The sequence below is a fragment of the Rhipicephalus microplus genome, chromosome 2, assembly GCF_043290135.1.
Source record: "Rhipicephalus microplus isolate Deutch F79 chromosome 2, USDA_Rmic, whole genome shotgun sequence".
In the NCBI taxonomy this organism is placed as follows: Eukaryota; Metazoa; Arthropoda; class Arachnida; order Ixodida; family Ixodidae; genus Rhipicephalus; species Rhipicephalus microplus.
Window position 1 is genome coordinate 771,199 of NC_134701.1, and position 22,179 is coordinate 793,377.

Consider the following 22,179-nt stretch of genomic DNA (forward strand, 5'->3'; position numbering starts at 1 on the left):
AACCCAACCTAACCTAACCTAACCTATCCTAACCTAACCTAACCCAACCCAACCTAACCTAACCTCACCTACCCTAACCTAACCCAACCCAACCTAACCTAACCTAACCTAACGTAACCTAACCTAACCTAACCCAACCCAACCCAACCCAACCCAACCCAACCCAACCTAACCTAACCCAACCCAACCCAACCTAACCTAACCTAACCTAACCTAACGACTGTTGCAAGCGCTTTCACATTAGATATCGCAGTTCCCGACTTGTAATGGTGAAAAACACTGCATCTTACTAAGTGACATTGTTTAATGCGGTTTTACGACGGTTCATATCTTAACCTAACCTAACATTCGCACTTGTATCTAAAAACGCTCTATTACACTGTTTCGTTCACAATTACGATATTTGCATAACCTCACAGTTTTTCACCAACTTATTGCAGTACAGAACGCTGTATTTCGCTAAATGACATCGTTCTTCAAGGTTTCACGATGCTTGCATGCGCTTTAACGAGAATATCACAATATAGCAGTTTCGCACTTGTAACGGTACAACACGCAGTACCTGGCTAGTTCAAGCCGTTTTGTGTCCTTTCACAATATTTCACCTATCGCAGTTTCGTAGTCGCAATAAAACAACACTATCTCGAAGGATGACGTCGTTTTTGGTGGTTTCACGACGCTACCTAGCTTAAACTCACTCAACCTAACATAACCTTCGCACTTCTATCGTTGGAAAACGTTTTACTCGCTACTTTACAATGCTCTCTACAACATTGCGACGGTTTCAAGCGCTTTCACATTAGATATCGCAGTTCCACTTGTAATGGTGAAAAACACTGCATCCCACTAAGTGACATTGTTTAATGCTGTTTTACGACGGTTCATATCTTAACCTAACCTAACCTAACCTAATCTAACCTAACCTAATTTAACCCAACCTAACCTAACCTAACCTAACCTAACCCAACCCAACCCAACCTAACCTTACCTAACCTAACCTAACCTAACCTAACCCAACCTAACCTAACCTAACCTAACCTTACCTTACATAACCCAACCTAACCTAACCTAACCTAACCTAACCCAACCCAACCCAACCCAACCCAACCTAACCTAACCTAACCTAATCTAACCTAACCTAACCTAGGGTAACCTAACCTAACCTAACCTAACCCAACCTAACCTAACGCAACCCAACCCAACCCAACCCAACCTAACCCAACCCAACCCAACCTAACCTAACCTAACCTAACCCAACCTAACCTAACCTAACCTAACCTAACCTAACGACGGTTTCATGCGCTTTCACATTAGATATCGCAGTTCCCGGCTTGTAATGGTGAAAAACACTGCATCTCACTAAGTGACATTGTTTAATGTGGTTTTACGACAGTTCATATCTTAACCTAACCTAACATTCGCACTTGTATCTGAAAACGCTCTGTTACACATGTTCGTTCACATTTAGGATATTTGCATGACCTCACAGTTTTTCACCAACCTATTACAGTACAGAACGCTGTATCTCGCTAAATGACATCGTTCTTTATGGTTTCACGATGCTTGCATGCGCTTTAACGAGAATATCACAACATAGCAGTTTCGCACTTGTAACGGTACAACACGCAGTATCTGGCTTGTTCATGCCGTTTTGTGTGCTTTCACAACATTTCACCTATCGCAGTTTCGTACTCGCAATAAAACAACACTATCTCTTTAGATGACGTCGTTCTTGGTGGTTTCACGACGCTACCTAGCTTAAACTCACTCAACCTAACATAACCTTCGCACTTCTATCGTTGGAAAACGTTTTACTCGCTACTTTACAATGCTTTCTACAACATTGCGACGGTTTCAAGCGCTTTCACATTAGATATTGCAGTTCCACTTGTAATGGTGAAAAACACTGCATCCCACTAAGTGACATTGTTTAATGCTGTTTTACGACGGTTCATATCTTAACCTAACCTAACCTAACCTAACCTTATCTAACCTAACCTAATTTAACCCAACCTAACCTAACCTAACCTAACCTAACCCAACCCAACCCAACCTAACCTTACCTAACCTAACCTAACCTAACCTAACCCAACCTAACCTAACCTAACCTAACCTTACCTTACATAACCCAACCTAACCTAACCTAACCTAACCTAACCCAACCCAACCCAACCCAACCCAACCTAACCTAACCTAACCTAATCTAACCTAACCTAACCTAGGGTAACCTAACCTAACCTAACCTAACCCAACCTAACCTAACGCAACCCAACCCAACCCAACCCAACCTAACCCAACCCAACCCAACCTAACCTAACCTAACCTAACCCAACCTAACCTAACCTAACCTAACCTAACCTAACGACGGTTTCATGCGCTTTCACATTAGATATCGCAGTTCCCGGCTTGTAATGGTGAAAAACACTGCATCTCACTAAGTGACATTGTTTAATGTGGTTTTACGACAGTTCATATCTTAACCTAACCTAACATTCGCACTTGTATCTGAAAACGCTCTGTTACACATGTTCGTTCACATTTAGGATATTTGCATGACCTCACAGTTTTTCACCAACCTATTACAGTACAGAACGCTGTATCTCGCTAAATGACATCGTTCTTTATGGTTTCACGATGCTTGCATGCGCTTTAACGAGAATATCACAACATAGCAGTTTCGCACTTGTAACGGTACAACACGCAGTATCTGGCTTGTTCATGCCGTTTTGTGTGCTTTCACAACATTTCACCTATCGCAGTTTCGTACTCGCAATAAAACAACACTATCTCTTTAGATGACGTCGTTCTTGGTGGTTTCACGACGCTACCTAGCTTAAACTAACATAACTCAACCTAACATAACCTTCGCACTTCTATCGTTAAAAAACGTTTTACTCGCTACTTTACAATGCTCTCTACAACATTACGACAGTTTCATGCACTTTCACATTAGATATCGCAGTTCCCGACTTGTAATGGTGAAAAACACTGCATCTCACTAAGTGACATTGTTTAATGCGGTTTTACGACGGTTCATAATTTAACCTAACCTAACATTCGCACTTGTATCTAAAAACGCTCTATTACACTGTTTCGTTCACAATTACGATATTTGCATAACCTCACAGTTTTTCACCAACTTATTACAGTACATAACGCCGTATCTTGTTAAATGATATCGTTCTTTAAGGTTTCACGATGCTTGCATTTGCTTTAAGGAGAATATCACAATATAGCAGTTTCACACTTGTAACGGTACAACCTGCAGTATCTGGCTTGTTCATGCCGTTTTGTGGGCTTTCACAACATTTCACCTATTGCAATTTCCTACATGCAATTAAACAACACTATATCGTTAGATGACGTCCTTTTTGGTGGTTTCACGACGCTACCTAGCCTAAACTAACATAACCCAACCTAACATAACCTTCGCACTTCTATCGTTAGAAAATGTTTTACTCGCCACTATACAATGCTCCCTACAACATTACGACGGTTTCATGCGCTTTCACAATAGATATTGCAGTTCCCGACTTGTAATGGTGAAAAACACTGCATCTCACTAAGTGACATTGTTTATTGCGGTTTTACGACGGTTCATATCTTAACCTAACCTAACATTCGCACTTGTATCTCAAAATGCTTTATTACACTGTTTCGTTCACAATTACGATATTTGCATGACCTCACAGTTTTTCACCAACTTATTACAGTACAGAACGCCGTATCTTGTTAAATGACATCGTTCTTCAAGGTTTCACGATGCTTGCATGCGCTTTAACGAGAATATCACAATATAGCAGTTTCGCACTTGTAACGGTGCAATACGCAGTACCTGGCTAGTTCAAGCCGTTTTGTGTCCTTTCACAATATTTCACCTATCGCAGTTTCGTAGTCACAATAAAACAACACTATCTCGTTAGATGACGTCGTTTTTATGGTTTCACGACGCTACCTAGCTTAAACTAACTCAACCTAACATCACCTTCGCACTTCTATTGTTGGAAAACGTTTTACTCGCTACTTTACATTGCTTGCTACAACATTGCGACGGTTTCAAGCGCTTTCACATTAGATATCACACTTCCCGACTTGTAATGGTGAAAAACACTGCATCCCACTAAGTGACATTGTTTAATGCTGTTTTACGACGGTTCATATCTTAACCTAACCTAACCTAACCTAATATAACCTAATCTAATTTACCTTAACCTAACCTAACCTAACCTAACCTTACCTAACCCAACCCAACCCAACCTAACCTAACCTAACCTAACCTAACCCAACCTAACCTAACCTAACCTTACCTAACATAATCCAACCCAACCTAACCTAAACTAACCTAACCCAACCCAACCCAACCCAACCTAACCCAACCCAACCCAACCTAACCTAACCTAACCTAACCTAATCTAACCTAACCTAACCTAGGGTAACCTTACCTAACCTAACCTAACCCAACCTAACCTAACCCAACCCAACCCAACCCAACCTAACCCAACCCAACCCAACCTAACCTAAGCTAACCCAACCTAACCTAACCTAACGACGGTTTCATGCGCTTTCACATTAGATATCGCAGTTCCCGGCTTGTAATGGTGAAAAACACTGCATCCCACTAAGCGACATTGTTTAATGCGGTTTTATGACAGTTCATATTTTAACCGGAGTGGGCACGGCGAAGCGGCTGGAAAGATGCCGCTAACGAAACGCTTCTTTTTCGTTGTACAGGCCGTGTTTTTCATGCTCGCCGGGCCATCGGAACCTTGCACTACCGGGAATGAAGTTGCGGCGATTACATCTGTCTCTGCTAACTACTGTCCAGTGCCTTCATCGAATTTGGACATACTGGATACGCCCCCTCTGGAACATTGCATGCCCGTGACGTCATCGTTGGATCGCCCTTTTAAAGACAGGCCACACAGTTGGACCTTCAGTGGGCACGGCGAAGCGGCTGGAAAGATGCCGCTAACGAAACGCTTCTTTTTCGTTGTACAGGCCGTGTTTTTCATGCTCGCCGGGCCATCGGAACCTTGCACTACCGGGAATGAAGTTGCGGCGATTACATCTGTCTCTGCTAACTACTGTCCAGTGCCTTCATCGAATTTGGACATACTGGATACGCCCCCTCTGGAACATTGCATGCCCGTGACGTCATCGTTGGATCGCCCTTTTAAAGACAGGCCACACAGTTGGACCTTCAGTGGGCACGGCGAAGCGGCTGGAAAGATGCCGCTAACGAAACGCTTCTTTTTCGTTGTACAGGTTAGTTTTTCTCTTTCAAATCATAGGTCTGGAGACGAAATTGTACTTCTTATTGTGCCGTGCCCACAGACATGTTTTATTATTGCATATGAATGTTATTTTGTTTGCAAGTTATTGCTGTGTGGAGATGTCGAGCAAAACCCTGGGCCAACTGTTGATGAAATGTTTCACGAGCTCTTGAAGGGACAATCTGATATCCGAGCAGAACTTGTAAGCCTTAGAGCACGTTTAGACTCAACAGAATCATTAATAAGCACCTTTGGAGTGCGTCTGAATAACTTAGAAGCAAATGTTAAGCAACTACAAACTCAGAAGGGCGTGAGCGAATCGATACAGGAGTCTGTAGATTCCATTCAGCAGTTAATTGATATTCATCAGTCCAAGCTGGTTGACCTTGAGAATCGCAGTCGCCGGAATAATCTTCTTGTATTTGGTATCAGCGCTGCTGGGAGTGAATCTGAAGCAGAGCTACGTGAAAAGGTAGTGAAGGGCATATTTCATGATCGATTAGGGGTGAAATGCACGACAATTGCGCGGATTCATAGATTAGGCAAGCCGGTATCAAGCAGACGTCCTGTTATACTTTTTTTCCAAGATTATACGGAAAAGCAAGCTGTGTTGCGTCAAGCACATAAGCTGAAGGGAACCAAAATTTATCTTCAAAACGACTACTGTCCTGACACACTCCGCAAAAGAAAACTGCTATGGGCAACTGCAAAAGCAGACAGAGAAAGCGGTAGCAAGGTTGCTCTTGTTCACGATAAGCTTCGTATTGATCACACCTTTTTCTGTTGGGACGACTCGCTTAATGCGCGTAGGAAAGTGTCACATGAGATTGCCGTAGGGAATCCCAGCTAGCAATTAGGGGAGCACCAACTTCGTTTGCTTTGCTTCAATGCACGGAGTATAACAAATAAAATTGAAAAGTTGGAAAATATTTTGCTCACGCACGATCCTCATGTCTGTGTGATAACAGAGTCTTGGTTACATGAAGCCATTGGCGATAGCGAGATAGTTCCGCCGAACTACCAACTTTTTCGATGTGATCGTGGTCATCGGGGCGGTGGAGTGGCTGTCATTATCAAGTATGGCATTGATGTAACTATTGCTGAGCGTTTTCCAGTGAGAGAGAGTCTGCTTTTAAAACTTTCATTTGCTGATATGTCATTTTTTCTCTGTGCGGTTTATCGATGTCCTAATGCTGATGATTCTTTTATGAGCGGTTTGTACGATGAACTACTACGTCTACGAAGCAAAAATCTTATTTTAACGGGTGACTTCAATCTGCCAGCCATTAATTGGGATGATATAAATTATGGTACTTCTTCCTCGGCTGACACACTCTTAGACATAATGTTTTCTCTAGGCCTTGAGCAAATGGTAGGACACCCCACAAGGGGGAGTTCGATACTTGATCTGCTATTTACAACGGAACTCTTTACCGAAGCGACTATCACAGTTGAAACCGGTATTTCTGACCATAGATTAATATCATTTGTTTGGGACAGGCATGCACGTTGTAAATCAGTGAAAACGCCAGTGGAAAGTGTTGTAAGAGATTTCAATCGAGCGGATGATGTTGCAGTAATTGATTATTTAGAAACACATCTCCCCACATCTGTTAGTGATGTTGATAGAGCCTGGCAACGCTTCCGTGGTATTGTGGACTTCTGTACAAAGAACTTTGTCCCGCTTAGGAGAATACGCAGGCGTTCACATAACCCATGGATAAACCGTGAGATTATAAAGATCAAGAGAAAGATAAAAAGGTTACGAAAAAAACACAAGACTAGTACGCAACATTTTTCCGATCTTAAAGAAAAATTATTAGAGAGTGTTAGCAAGGCTAGGCATCAATTTTTTAACGACACACTACCTGAATTCATCAGGACAGATCCTGATAAATTTTGGCGCTATATTAAGCAAACTAAAGAAGGCGTTTCTGAAATACAAGTTGATGAGGTCACGATAACAGATCCGGCACTAATTGCTGATCATTTTAATAAATACTTTCAGAGCGTCTTTTCCGAACCACAGTATTATGAACTGCGAGACCCGATGCCCATAATCACGGATGATGTTCTGATAACTCGTGAAGGTGTTTTACAAATGTTACTTAAGGTTAATCCTAAGAAATCGTCAGGCCCTGACGGCATTGGTAATTCATTCCTACGACGCTATGCTGAACAAATCACTGACTTCCTTACTGCCCTTTTCAATGTATCATTCAAATATGGTCAGATACCAGCCGATTGGCGTAAAGCTCGTGTTGTGCCGATCTTTAAAAAGGGTAACCGCTATTCCTTGACAAACTACCGTCCTGTTTCTATCACTAGTAGCTGCTGTAAAATGTTAGAGCATGTTGTTGCAAATTACATTAACACATTTTTATCAGAAAATAATATTTTGTCGCCTAATCAACATGGTTTCCGAAAAAATATGTCTACGGTAACACAGCTTGTGTCTACAGTGCATGAATTCGCACGGGTTCTAGATATATCTGGGCAGACTGATGTGTTCTTTTTAGATTTTAGCAAAGCGTTTGATAAGGTGCCTCATGGAAAACTTTTGTTTAAACTCGAAAATATTGGGCTACCTTCGGGTATCGTTAAATGGATTCATATGTACTTAAATAACAGAACTCAATTTGTTGAGGTCAGGGGTTGTTTTTCTTCTTCGCTAAATGTTTCTTCTGGTGTGCCACAAGGTAGTGTGTTAGGCCCCTTGTTATTCTTAATTTTTATTAATGATTTAGTTGATGTCGTACATAAGGACATATCCGTCAGATTATTCGCGGATGATTGTGTTGTTTTTAAAGAAATATGTTGTGTAAATGACCACATATTACTTCAACAGTCTCTTACAAGTATAGATGAGTGGTGTCAAAACTGGGGCATGGAACTTAATAGTGACAAAACAGTTCTCTTGAGAATAACAAGAAAACGAACTCCCAGCCTTTATACTTATTTTCTCCGCAATAACCCACTCAAAGACGTAGAAAAATACAAATATTTAGGAGTCACTTTGACAAAGTCACTTACGTGGTCAGACCACATTACAAGCATATGCACGGCTGCACTTAGGAAACTGTGGTTTCTTAAGAGGAAACTTAAATCCTCAACGAAGGAGACTAGATTATTGGCATATAACACCTGTATCCGATCAAAACTTGAATATGCCTCGGATGTTTGGGACCCTCAATGTAAAAAAGATATTGCCTTGATTGAAAAAGTTCAACGGAAGGCTGTCAGATTTATATTTAGCAAATATAAAAGATATGATTCGCCAACACAACTTATGCAACTAAATGATATCCAAACACTGGAAACTCGCAGGAAAATTAATCGGTTAACGTTCCTACACAAAATTCTTTCCGGTAAAGTTACAACAAGTCTGCCCAACTGTGTGAAACCTCTATCTTCTAGAAAAACAAGACATAAGCATAAATATTCATTGGCGCCAGTTTTTGCCCGTACCACTGCTTTTAAAAATAGTTTTTTCCCTAGGACTATTGCTGACTGGAACTCTTTACCAATAAGTGCTTTTCAGTCCGAAGATATTGAAAAACAGCTTGAAACTTTTTTTGTTTAGTTCTGATTGATGTATCCATATGGTGTGTATTCGCAGTGCCCGAGTAATGTAGTTAGTTGACTTCTGCTGCGCATGAGTGTTCTGATCACTGTTTATGTGCCGTAACTCTGTTGTGCAAGTGCACTATAAGTTGTCTAATTAAGTGCTGTGACATTGTACTTTTTTTTTGTTGTTTTTGCCCCTCCTGCTTGGGCCTAAGTATAGGCCTGCAGAACCTGTAAATAAATAAAATAAACCTAACCTAACATTCGCACTTGTATCTGAAAACGCTCTGTTACACATTTTCGTTCACATTTAGGATATTTGCATGACCTCACAGTTTTTCACCAACTTATTACAGTACAGAACGCTGTATCTCGCTAAATGACATCGTTCTTCATGGTTTCACGATGCTTGCATGCGCTTTAACGAGAATATCACAATATAGCAGTTTCGCACTTGTAACGGTACAACACCCAGTATTTGGCTTGTTCATGCCATTTTGTGTGCTTTCACAACATTTCACCTAATGCAGTTTCGTACATGCAATAAAACAACACTATCTCGTTAGATGACGTCGTTTTTATGGTTTCACGACGCTACCTAGCTTAAACTAACTCAACCTAACATCACCTTCGCACTTCTATTGTTGGAAAACGTTTTACTCGCTACTTTACATTGCTTGCTACAACATTGCGACGGTTTCAAGCGCTTTCACATTAGATATCACACTTCCCGACTTGTAATGGTGAAAAACACTGCATCCCACTAAGTGACATTGTTTAATGCTGTTTTACGACGGTTCATACCTTAACCTAACCTAACCTAATATATTCTAATCTAATTTACCTTAACCTAACCTAACCTAACCTAACCTTACCTAACCTAACCTAACCCAACCCAACCTAACCTAACCTAACCTAACCCAACCCAACCTAACCTAACCTAACCTAACCTAACCTAACCCAACCTAACCTAACCTAACCTTACCTAACATAATCCAACCCAACCTAACCTAAACTAACCTAACCCAACCCAACCCAACCTAACCCAACCCAACCCAACCTAACCTAACCTAACCTAACCTAATCTAACCTAACCTAACCTAGGGTAACCTTACCTAACCTAACCTAACCCAACCTAACCTAACCCAACCCAACCCGACCCAACCTAACCCAACCCAACCCAACCTAACCTAAGCTAACCCAACCTAACCTAACCTAACGACGGTTTCATGCGCTTTCACATTAGATATCGCAATTCCCGGCTTGTAATGGTGAAAAACACTGCATCCCACTAAGCGACATTGTTTAATGCGGTTTTACGACAGTTCATATTTTAACCTAACCTAACATTCGCACTTGTATCTGAAAACGCTCTGTTACACATTTTCGTTCACATTTAGGATATTTGCATGACCTCACAGTTTTTCACCAACTTATTACAGTACAGAACGCTGTATCTCGCTAAATGACATCGTTCTTCATGGTTTCACGATGCTTGCATGCGCTTTAACGAGAATATCACAATATAGCAGTTTCGCACTTGTAACGGTACAACACCCAGTATTTGGCTTGTTCATGCCGTTTTGTGTGCTTTCACAACATTTCACCTAATGCAGTTTCGTACATGCAATAAAACAACACTATCTCGTTAGATGACGTTCTTTTTTTGTGGTTTCACGACGCTACCTAGCCTAAACTAACATAACCCAACCTAACATAACCTTCGCACTTCTATCGTTAGAAAATGTTTTACTCGCTACTTTACAATGCTCCCTACAACATTACGATGGTTTCATGCGCTTTCACAATAGATATTGCAGTTCCCGACTTGTAATGGTGAAAAACACTGCATCTCACTAAGTGACATTGTTTATTGCGGTTTTACGACGGTTCATATCTTAACCTAACCTAACATTCGCACTTGTATCTCAAAATGCTTTATTACACTGTTTCGTTCACAATTACGATATTTGCATGACCTCACAGTTTTTCACCAACTTATTACAGTACAGAACGCCGTATCTTGTTAAATGATATCGTTCTTTAAGGTTTCACGATGCTTGCATGCGCTTTAAGGAGAATATCACAATATAGCAGTTTCGCACTTGTAACGGTGCAACACGCAGTACCTGGCTAGTTCAAGCCGTTTTGTGTCCTTTCACAATATTTCACATATCGCAGTTTCGTAGTCACAATAAAACAACACTATCTCGTTAGAACACGTCGTTTTTATGGTTTCACGACGCTACCTAGCTTAAACTAACTCAACCTTACATCACCTTCGTACTTCTATTGTTGAAAACGTTTTACTCGCTACTTTACATTGCTTGCTACAACATTGCGACGGTTTCAAGCGCTTTCACATTAGATATCACACTTCCCGATTTGTAATGGTGAAAAACACTGCATCCCACTAAGTGACATTGTTTAATGCTGTTTTACGACGGTTCATATCCTAACCTAACCTAACCTAATATAACCTAATCTAATTTACCTTAACCTAACCTAACCTAACCTAACCTTACCTAACCTAACCTAACCCAACCCAACCTAACCAAACCTAACCTAACCTAACCCAACCCAACCCAACCTAACCTAACCTAACCTAACCCAACCTAACCTAACCTAACCTAACCTTACCTAACATAATCCAACCCAACCTAACCTAAACTAACCTAACCCAACCCAACCAACCCAACCTAACCCAACCCAACCCAACCCAACCTAACCTAACCTAATCTAACCTAACCTAACCTAGGGTAACCTTACCTAACCTAACCTAACCCAACCTAACCTAACCCAACCCAACCCAACCCAACCTAACCCAACCCAACCCAACCTAACCTAAGCTAACCCAACCTAACCTAACCTAACCTAACCTAACGACGGTTTCATGCGCTTTCACATTAGATATCGCAGTTCCCGGCTTGTAATGGTGAAAAACACTGCATCCCACTAAGCGACATTGTTTAATGCGGTTTTACGACAGTTCATATTTTAACCTAACCTAACATTCGCACTTGTATCTGAAAACGCTCTGTTACACATTTTCGTTCACATTTAGGATATTTGCATGACCTCACAGTTTTTCACCAACTTATTACAGTACAGAACGCTGTATCTCGCTAAATGACATCGTTCTTCATGGTTTCACGATGCTTGCATGCGCTTTAACGAGAATATCACAATATAGCAGTTTCGCACTTGTAACGGTACAACACCCAGTATTTGGCTTGTTCATGCCGTTTTGTGTGCTTTCACAACATTTCACCTAATGCAGTTTCGTACATGCAATAAAACAACACTATCTCGTTAGATGACGTTCTTTTTTTGTGGTTTCACGACGCTACCTAGCTTAAACTAACATAACTCAACCTAACATATCCTTCGCACTTCTATCGTTAGAAAACGTTTTACTCGCTACTTTACAATGCTCTCTACAACATAACGACGGTTTCATGCGCTTTCACATTAGACATTGCAGTTCCTGACTTGTAATGGTGAAAAATACTGCATCTCACTAAGTGACATTGTTTAATGCGGTTTTACGACGGTACATATCTTAACCTAACCTAACATTCGCACTTGTATCTCAAAATGCTCTATTACACTTTTTCATTCACAATTACGGTATTTGCATGACCTCACAGTTTTTCACCAACTTATTACAGTACATAACGCCCTATCTTGTTAATTGATATCGTTCTTTAAGGTTTCACGACGCTTGCATGCGCTTTAAGGAGAATATCACAATATAGCAGTTTCACACTTGTAACGGTACAACACGCAGTATCTGGCTTGTTCATGCCGTTTTGTGGGCTTTCACAACATTTCACCTATTACAATTTCCTACATGCAATAAAACAACACTATCTCGTTAGATGACGTCCTTTTTGGTGGTTTCACGACGCTACCTAGCCTAAACTAACATAACCCAACCTAACATAACCTTCGCACTTCTATCGTTAGAAAATGTTTTACTCGCTACTTTACAATGCTCTCTAAAACATTACGACGGTTTCTAGCGCTTTCACAATAAATATTGCAGTTCCCGACTTTTAATGGTGAAAAACACTGCATCTCACTAAGTGACATTGTTTATTGCAGTTTTACGACGGTTCATATCTTAACCTAACCTAACATTCGCACTTGTATCTCAAAATGCTCTATTACACTGTTTCGTTCACAATTACGATATTTGCATGACCTCACAGTTTTTCACCAACTTATTACAGTACAGAACGCCGTATCTTGTTAAATGATATCGTTCTTTAAGGTTTCACGATGCTTGCATGCGCTTTAAGGAGAATATCACAATATAGCAGTTTCGCACTTGTAACGGTGCAACACGCAGTACCTGGCTAGTTCAATCCGTTTCGTGTCCTTTCACAATATTTCACCTATCGCAGTTTCGTAGTCACAATAAAACAACACTATCTCGTTAGATGACGTCGTTTTTATGGTTTCACGACGCTACCTAGCTTAAACTAACTCAACCTAACATAACCTTCGCACTTCTATTGTTGGAAAACGTTTTACTCGCTACTTTACATTGCTTTCTACAACATTGCGACGGTTTCAAGCGCTTTCACGTTAGATATCGCACTTCCCGACTTGTAATGGTGAAAAACACTGCATCCCACTAAGTGACATTGTTAAATGCTGTTTTACGACGGTTCATATCTTACCCTAACCTAACCTAACCTAACCTAATCTAACCTAACCCAACTTAACCTAACCTAACCTAACCTAACCTTACCTAACCTCACCTAACCCAACCCAACCTAACCTAACCTAACCTAACCCAACCCAACCCAACCTAACCTAACCTAACCAGCCTAACCTAACCTAACCTAACCTAACCTAACATAACCTAACATAACCCAACCCAACCTAACCTAACCTAACCTAACCCAACCCAACCCAACCCAACCCAACCTAACCTAACCCAACCCAACCCAACCTAACCTAACCTAACCTAGTCTCACCTAACTTAACCTAAGGTAACCTAACCTAACCTAACCCAACCTAACCTAACCCAACCCAACCCAACCCAACCTAACCCAACCCAACCCAACCCAACCTAACCTAACCTAACCTAACCCAACCTAACCTAACCTAACCTAACCTAACGAAGGTTGCAAGCGCTTTCACATTAGATATCGCAGTTCCCGACTTGTAATGGTGAAAAACACTGCATCTCACTAAGTGACATTGTTTAATGCGGTTTTACGACGGTTCATATCTTAACCTAACCTAACATTTGCACTTGTATCTAATAACGCTCTATTACACTGTTTCGTTCACAATTACGATATTTGCATAACCTCACAGTTTTTCACCAACTTATTGCAGTACAGAACGCCGTATCTTGTTAAATGATATCGTTCTTTAAGGTTTCACGATGCTTGCATGCGCTTTAAGGAGAATATCACAATATAGCAGTTTCACACTTGTAACGGTACAACACGCAGTATCTGGCTTGTTCATGCCGTTTTGTGGGCTTTCACAACATTTCACCTATAGCAGTTTCGTACATGCAATAAAACAACACTATCTCGTTAGATGACGTCCTTTTTTGTGGTTTCACGACGCTACCTAGCTTAAACTAACATAACTCAACCTAACATATCCTTCGCACTTCTATCGTTAGAAAACGTTTTACTCGCTACTTTACAATGCTCTCTACAAACTTACGACGGTTTCATGCGCTTTCACATTAGATATGGCATTTCCCGACTTGTAATGGCAAAAACACTGCATCTCACTAAGTGACATTGTTTAATGCGGTTTTACGATCGTTGACATCTTAACCTAACCTAACATTCGCACTTGTATCTGAAAACGCTCTGTTACACATTTTCGTTCACATTTAGGATATTTGCATGACCTCACAGTTTTTCACCTACTTATTACAGTACAGAACGCTGTATCTCGCTAAATGACATCGTTCTTCATGGTTTCACGATGCTTGCATGCGCTTTAACGAGAATATCACAATATAGCAGTTTCGCACTTGTAACGGTACAACACCCAGTATTTGGCTTGTTCATGCCGTTTTGTGTGCTTTCACAACATTTCACCTAATGCAGTTTCGTACATGCAATAAAACAACACTATCTCGTTAGATGACGTCGTTTTTATGGTTTCACGACGCTACCTAGCTTAAACTAACTCAACCTAACATCACCTTCGCACTTCTATTGTTGGAAAACGTTTTACTCGCTACTTTACATTGCTTGCTACAACATTGCGACGGTTTCAAGCGCTTTCACATTAGATATCACACTTCCCGACTTGTAATGGTGAAAAACACTGCATCCCACTAAGTGACATTGTTTAATGCTGTTTTACGACGCTTCATACCTTAACCTAACCTAACCTAACCTAATATATTCTAATCTAATTTACCTTAACCTAACCTAACCTAACCTAACCTTACCTAACCTAACCTAACCCAACCCAACCTAACCTAACCTAACCTAACCCAACCCAACCTAACCTAACCTAACCTAACCTAACCTAACCCAACCTAACCTAACCTAACCTTACCTAACATAATCCAACCCAACCTAACCTAAACTAACCTAACCCAACCCAACCCAACCTAACCCAACCCAACCCAACCTAACCTAACCTAACCTAACCTAATCTAACCTAACCTAACCTAGGGTAACCTTACCTAACCTAACCTAACCCAACCTAACCTAACCCAACCCAACCCGACCCAACCTAACCCAACCCAACCCAACATAACCTAAGCTAACCCAACCTAACCTAACCTAACGACGGTTTCATGCGCTTTCACATTAGATATCGCAATTCCCGGCTTGTAATGGTGAAAAACACTGCATCCCACTAAGCGACATTGTTTAATGCGGTTTTACGACAGTTCATATTTTAACCTAACCTAACATTCGCACTTGTATCTGAAAACGCTCTGTTACACATTTTCGTTCACATTTAGGATATTTGCATGACCTCACAGTTTTTCACCAACTTATTACAGTACAGAACGCTGTATCTCGCTAAATGACATCGTTCTTCATGGTTTCACGATGCTTGCATGCGCTTTAAGGAGAATATCACAATATAGCAGTTTCGCACTTGTAACGGTGCAACACGCAGTACCTGGCTAGTTCAAGCCGTTTTGTGTCCTTTCACAATATTTCACCTATCGCAGTTTCGTAGTCACAATAAAACAACACTATCTCGTTAGAACACGTCGTTTTTATGGTTTCACGACGCTACCTAGCTTAAACTAACTCAACCTTACATCACCTTCGTACTTCTATTGTTGAAAACGTTTTACTCGCTACTTTACATTGCTTGCTACAACATTGCGACGGTTTCAAGCGCTTTCACATTAGATATCACACTTCCCGACTTGTAATGGTGAAAAACAGTGCATCCCACTAAGTGACATTGTTTAATGCTGTTTTACGACGGTTCATATCCTAACCTAACCTAACCTAATATAACCTAATCTAATTTACCTTAACCTAACCTAACCTAACCTAACCTTACCTAACCTAACCTAACCCAACCCAACCTAACCAAACCTAACCTAACCTAACCCAACCCAACCCAACCTAACCTAAGCTAACCCAACCTAACCTAACCTAACCTAACCTAACCTAACGACGGTTTCATGCGCTTTCACATTAGATATCGCAGTTCCCGGCTTGTAATGGTGAAAAACACTGCATCCCACTAAGCGACATTGTTTAATGCGGTTTTACGACAGTTCATATTTTAACCTAACCTAACATTCGCACTTGTATCTGAAAACGCTCTGTTACACATTTTCGTTCACATTTAGGATATTTGCATGACCTCACAGTTTTTCACCAACTTATTACAGTACAGAACGCTGTATCTCGCTAAATGACATCGTTCTTCATGGTTTCACGATGCTTGCATGCGCTTTAACGAGAATATCACAATATAGCAGTTTCGCACTTGTAACGGTACAACACCCAGTATTTGGCTTGTTCATGCCGTTTTGTGTGCTTTCACAACATTTCACCTAATGCAGTTTCGTACATGCAATAAAACAACACTATCTCGTTAGATGACGTTCTTTTTTTGTGGTTTCACGACGCTACATAGCTTAAACTAACATAACTCAACCTAACATATCCTTCGCACTTCTATCGTTAGAAAACGTTTTACTCGCTACTTTACAATGCTCTCTACAACATTACGACGGTTTCATGCGCTTTCACATTAGACATTGCAGTTACCGACTTGTAATGGTGAAAAATACTGCATCTCACTAAGTGACATTGTTTAATGCGGTTTTACGACGGTACATATCTTAACCTAACCTAACATTCGCACTTGTATCTCAAAATGCTCTATTACACTTTTTCATTCACAATTACGGTATTTGCATGACCTCACAGTTTTTCACCAACTTATTACAGTACATAACGCCCTATCTTGTTAATTGATATCGTTCTTTAAGGTTTCACGACGCTTGCATGCGCTTTAAGGAGAATATCACAATATAGCAGTTTCACACTTGTAACGGTACAACACGCAGTATCTGGCTTGTTCATGCCGTTTTGTGGGCTTTCACAACATTTCACCTATTACAATTTCCTACATGCAATAAAACAACACTATCTCGTTAGATGACGTCCTTTTTGGTGGTTTCACGACGCTACCTAGCCTAAACTAACATAACCCAACCTAACATAACCTTCGCACTTCTATCGTTAGAAAATGTTTTACTCGCTACTTTACAATGCTCTCTAAAACATTACGACGGTTTCTAGCGCTTTCACAATAAATATTGCAGTTCCCGACTTGTAATGGTGAAAAACACTGCATCTCACTAAGTGACATTGTTTATTGCAGTTTTACGACGGTTCATATCTTAACCTAACCTAACATTGGCACTTGTATCTCAAAATGCTCTATTACACTGTTTCGTTCACAATTACGATATTTGCATGACCTCACAGTTTTTCACCAACTTATTACAGTACAGAACGCCGTATCTTGTTAAATGATATCGTTCTTTAAGGTTTCACGATGCTTGCATGCGCTTTAAGGAGAATATCACAATATAGCAGTTTCGCACTTGTAACGGTGCAACACGCAGTACCTGGCTAGTTCAATCCGTTTTGTGTCCTTTCACAATATTTCACCTATCGCAGTTTCGTAGTCACAATAAAACAACACTATCTCGTTAGATGACGTTCTTTTTTTGTGGTTTCACGACGCTACCTAGCTTAAACTAACATAACTCAACCTAACATATCCTTCGCACTTCTATCGTTAGAAAACGTTTTACTCGCTACTTTACAATGCTCTCTACAACATAACGACGGTTTCATGCGCTTTCACATTAGACATTGCAGTTCCCGACTTGTAATGGTGAAAAATACTGCATCTCACTAAGTGACATTGTTTAATGCGGTTTTACGACGGTACATATCTTAACCTAACCTAACATTCGCACTTGTATCTCAAAATGCTCTATTACACTTTATCATTCACAATTACGATATTTGCATGGACTCACAGTTTTTCACCAACTTATTACAGTACATAACGCCGTATCTTGTTAATTGATATCGTTCTTTAAGGTTTCACGACGCTTGCATGCGCTTTAAGGAGAATATCACAATATAGCAGTTTCACACTTGTAACGGTACAACACGCAGTATCTGGCTTGTTCATGCCATTTTGTGGGCTTTCACAACATTTCACCTATTGCAATTTCCTACATGCCATAAAACAACACTATCTCGTTAGATGACGTACTTTTTGGTAGTTTCACGACGCTACCTAGCCTAAACTAACATAACCCAACCTAACATAACCTTCGCACTTCTATCGTTAGAAAATGTTTTACTCGCTACTTTACAATGCTCTCTAAAACATTACGACGGTTTCTAGCGCTTTCACAATAAATATTGCAGTTCCCGACTTTTAATGGTGAAAAACACTGCATCTCACTAAGTGACATTGTTTATTGCAGTTTTACGACAGTTCATATCTTAACCTAACCTAACATTCGCACTTGTATCTCAAAATGCTCTATTACACTGTTTCGTTCACAATTACGATATTTGCATGACCTCACAGTTTTTCACCAACTTATTACAGTACAGAACGCCGTATCTTGTTAAATGATATCGTTCTTTAAGGTTTCACGATGCTTGCATGCGCTTTAAGGAGAATATCACAATATAGCAGTTTCGCACTTGTAACGGTGCAACACGCAGTACCTGGCTAGTTCAATCCGTTTCGTGTCCTTTCACAATATTTCACCTATCGCAGTTTCGTAGTCACAATAAAACAACACTATCTCGTTAGATGACGTCGTTTTTATGGTTTCACGACGCTACCTAGCTTAAACTAACTCAACCTAACATAACCTTCGCACTTCTATTGTTGGAAAACGTTTTACTCGCTACTTTACATTGCTTTCTACAACATTGCGACGGTTTCAAGCGCTTTCACGTTAGATATCGCACTTCCCGACTTGTAATGGTGAAAAACACTGCATCCCACTAAGTGACATTGTTAAATGCTGTTTTACGACGGTTCATATCTTACCCTAACCTAACCTAACCTAACCTAATCTAACCTAACCCAACTTAACCTAACCTAACCTAACCTAACCTAACCTTACCTAACCTCACCTAACCCAACCCAACCTAACCTAACCTAACCTAACCCAACCCAACCCAACCTAACCTAACCTAACCAGCCTAACCTAACCTAACCTAACCTAACCTAACATAACCTAACATAACCCAACCCAACCTAACCTAACCTAACCTAACCCAACCCAACCCAACCCAACCCAACCTAACCTAACCCAACCCAACCCAACCTAACCTAACCTAACCTAGTCTCACCTAACTTAACCTAAGGTAACCTAACCTAACCTAACCTAACCCAACCTAACCTAACCCAACCCAACCCAACCCAACCTAACCCAACCCAACCCAACCCAACCTAACCTAACCTAACCTAACCCAACCTAACCTAACCTAACCTAACCTAACGAAGGTTGCAAGCGCTTTCACATTAGATATCGCAGTTCCCGACTTGTAATGGTGAAAAACACTGCATCTCACTAAGTGACATTGTTTAATGCGGTTTTACGACGGTTCATATCTTAACCTAACCTAACATTTGCACTTGTATCTAATAACGCTCTATTACACTGTTTCGTTCACAATTACGATATTTGCATAACCTCACAGTTTTTCACCTACTTATTACAGTACAGAACGCTGTATCTCGCTAAATGACATCGTTCTTCATGGTTTCACGATGCTTGCATGCGCTTTAACGAGAATATCACAATATAGCAGTTTCGCACTTGTAACGGTACAACACCCAGTATTTGGCTTGTTCATGCCGTTTTGTGTGCTTTCACAACATTTCACCTAATGCAGTTTCGTACATGCAATAAAACAACACTATCTCGTTAGATGACGTCGTTTTTATGGTTTCACGACGCTACCTAGCTTAAACTAACTCAACCTAACATCACCTTCGCACTTCTATTGTTGGAAAACGTTTTACTCGCTACTTTACATTGCTTGCTACAACATTGCGACGGTTTCAAGCGCTTTCACATTAGATATCACACTTCCCGACTTGTAATGGTGAAAAACACTGCATCCCACTAAGTGACATTGTTTAATGCTGTTTTACGACGCTTCATACCTTAACCTAACCTAACCTAACCTAATATATTCTAATCTAATTTACCTTAACCTAACCTAACCTAACCTAACCTTACCTAACCTAACCTAACCCAACCCAACCTAACCTAACCTAACCTAACCCAACCCAACCTAACCTAACCTAACCTAACCTAACCTAACCCAACCTAACCTAACCTAACCTTACCTAACATAATCCAACCCAACCTAACCTAAACTAACCTAACCCAACCCAACCCAACCTAACCCAACCCAACCCAACCTAACCTAACCTAACCTAACCTAATCTAACCTAACCTAACCTAGGGTAACCTTACCTAACCTAACCTAACCCAACCTAACCTAACCCAACCCAACCCGACCCAACCTAACCCAACCCAACCCAACATAACCTAAGCTAACCCAACCTAACCTAACCTAACGACGGTTTCATGCGCTTTCACATTAGATATCGCAATTCCCGGCTTGTAATGGTGAAAAACACTGCATCCCACTAAGCGACATTGTTTAATGCGGTTTTACGACAGTTCATATTTTAACCTAACCTAACATTCGCACTTGTATCTGAAAACGCTCTGTTACACATTTTCGTTCACATTTAGGATATTTGCATGACCTCACAGTTTTTCACCAACTTATTACAGTACAGAACGCTGTATCTCGCTAAATGACATCGTTCTTCATGGTTTCACGATGCTTGCATGCGCTTTAAGGAGAATATCACAATATAGCAGTTTCGCACTTGTAACGGTGCAACACGCAGTACCTGGCTAGTTCAAGCCGTTTTGTGTCCTTTCACAATATTTCACCTATCGCAGTTTCGTAGTCACAATAAAACAACACTATCTCGTTAGAACACGTCGTTTTTATGGTTTCACGACGCTACCTAGCTTAAACTAACTCAACCTTACATCACCTTCGTACTTCTATTGTTGAAAACGTTTTACTCGCTACTTTACATTGCTTGCTACAACATTGCGACGGTTTCAAGCGCTTTCACATTAGATATCACACTTCCCGACTTGTAATGGTGAAAAACAGTGCATCCCACTAAGTGACATTGTTTAATGCTGTTTTACGACGGTTCATATCCTAACCTAACCTAACCTAATATAACCTAATCTAATTTACCTTAACCTAACCTAACCTAACCTAACCTTACCTAACCTAACCTAACCCAACCCAACCTAACCAAACCTAACCTAACCTAACCCAACCCAACCCAACCTAACCTAAGCTAACCCAACCTAACCTAACCTAACCTAACCTAACCTAACGACGGTTTCATGCGCTTTCACATTAGATATCGCAGTTCCCGGCTTGTAATGGTGAAAAACACTGCATCCCACTAAGCGACATTGTTTAATGCGGTTTTACGACAGTTCATATTTTAACCTAACCTAACATTCGCACTTGTATCTGAAAACGCTCTGTTACACATTTTCGTTCACATTTAGGATATTTGCATGACCTCACAGTTTTTCACCAACTTATTACAGTACAGAACGCTGTATCTCGCTAAATGACATCGTTCTTCATGGTTTCACGATGCTTGCATGCGCTTTAACGAGAATATCACAATATAGCAGTTTCGCACTTGTAACGGTACAACACCCAGTATTTGGCTTGTTCATGCCGTT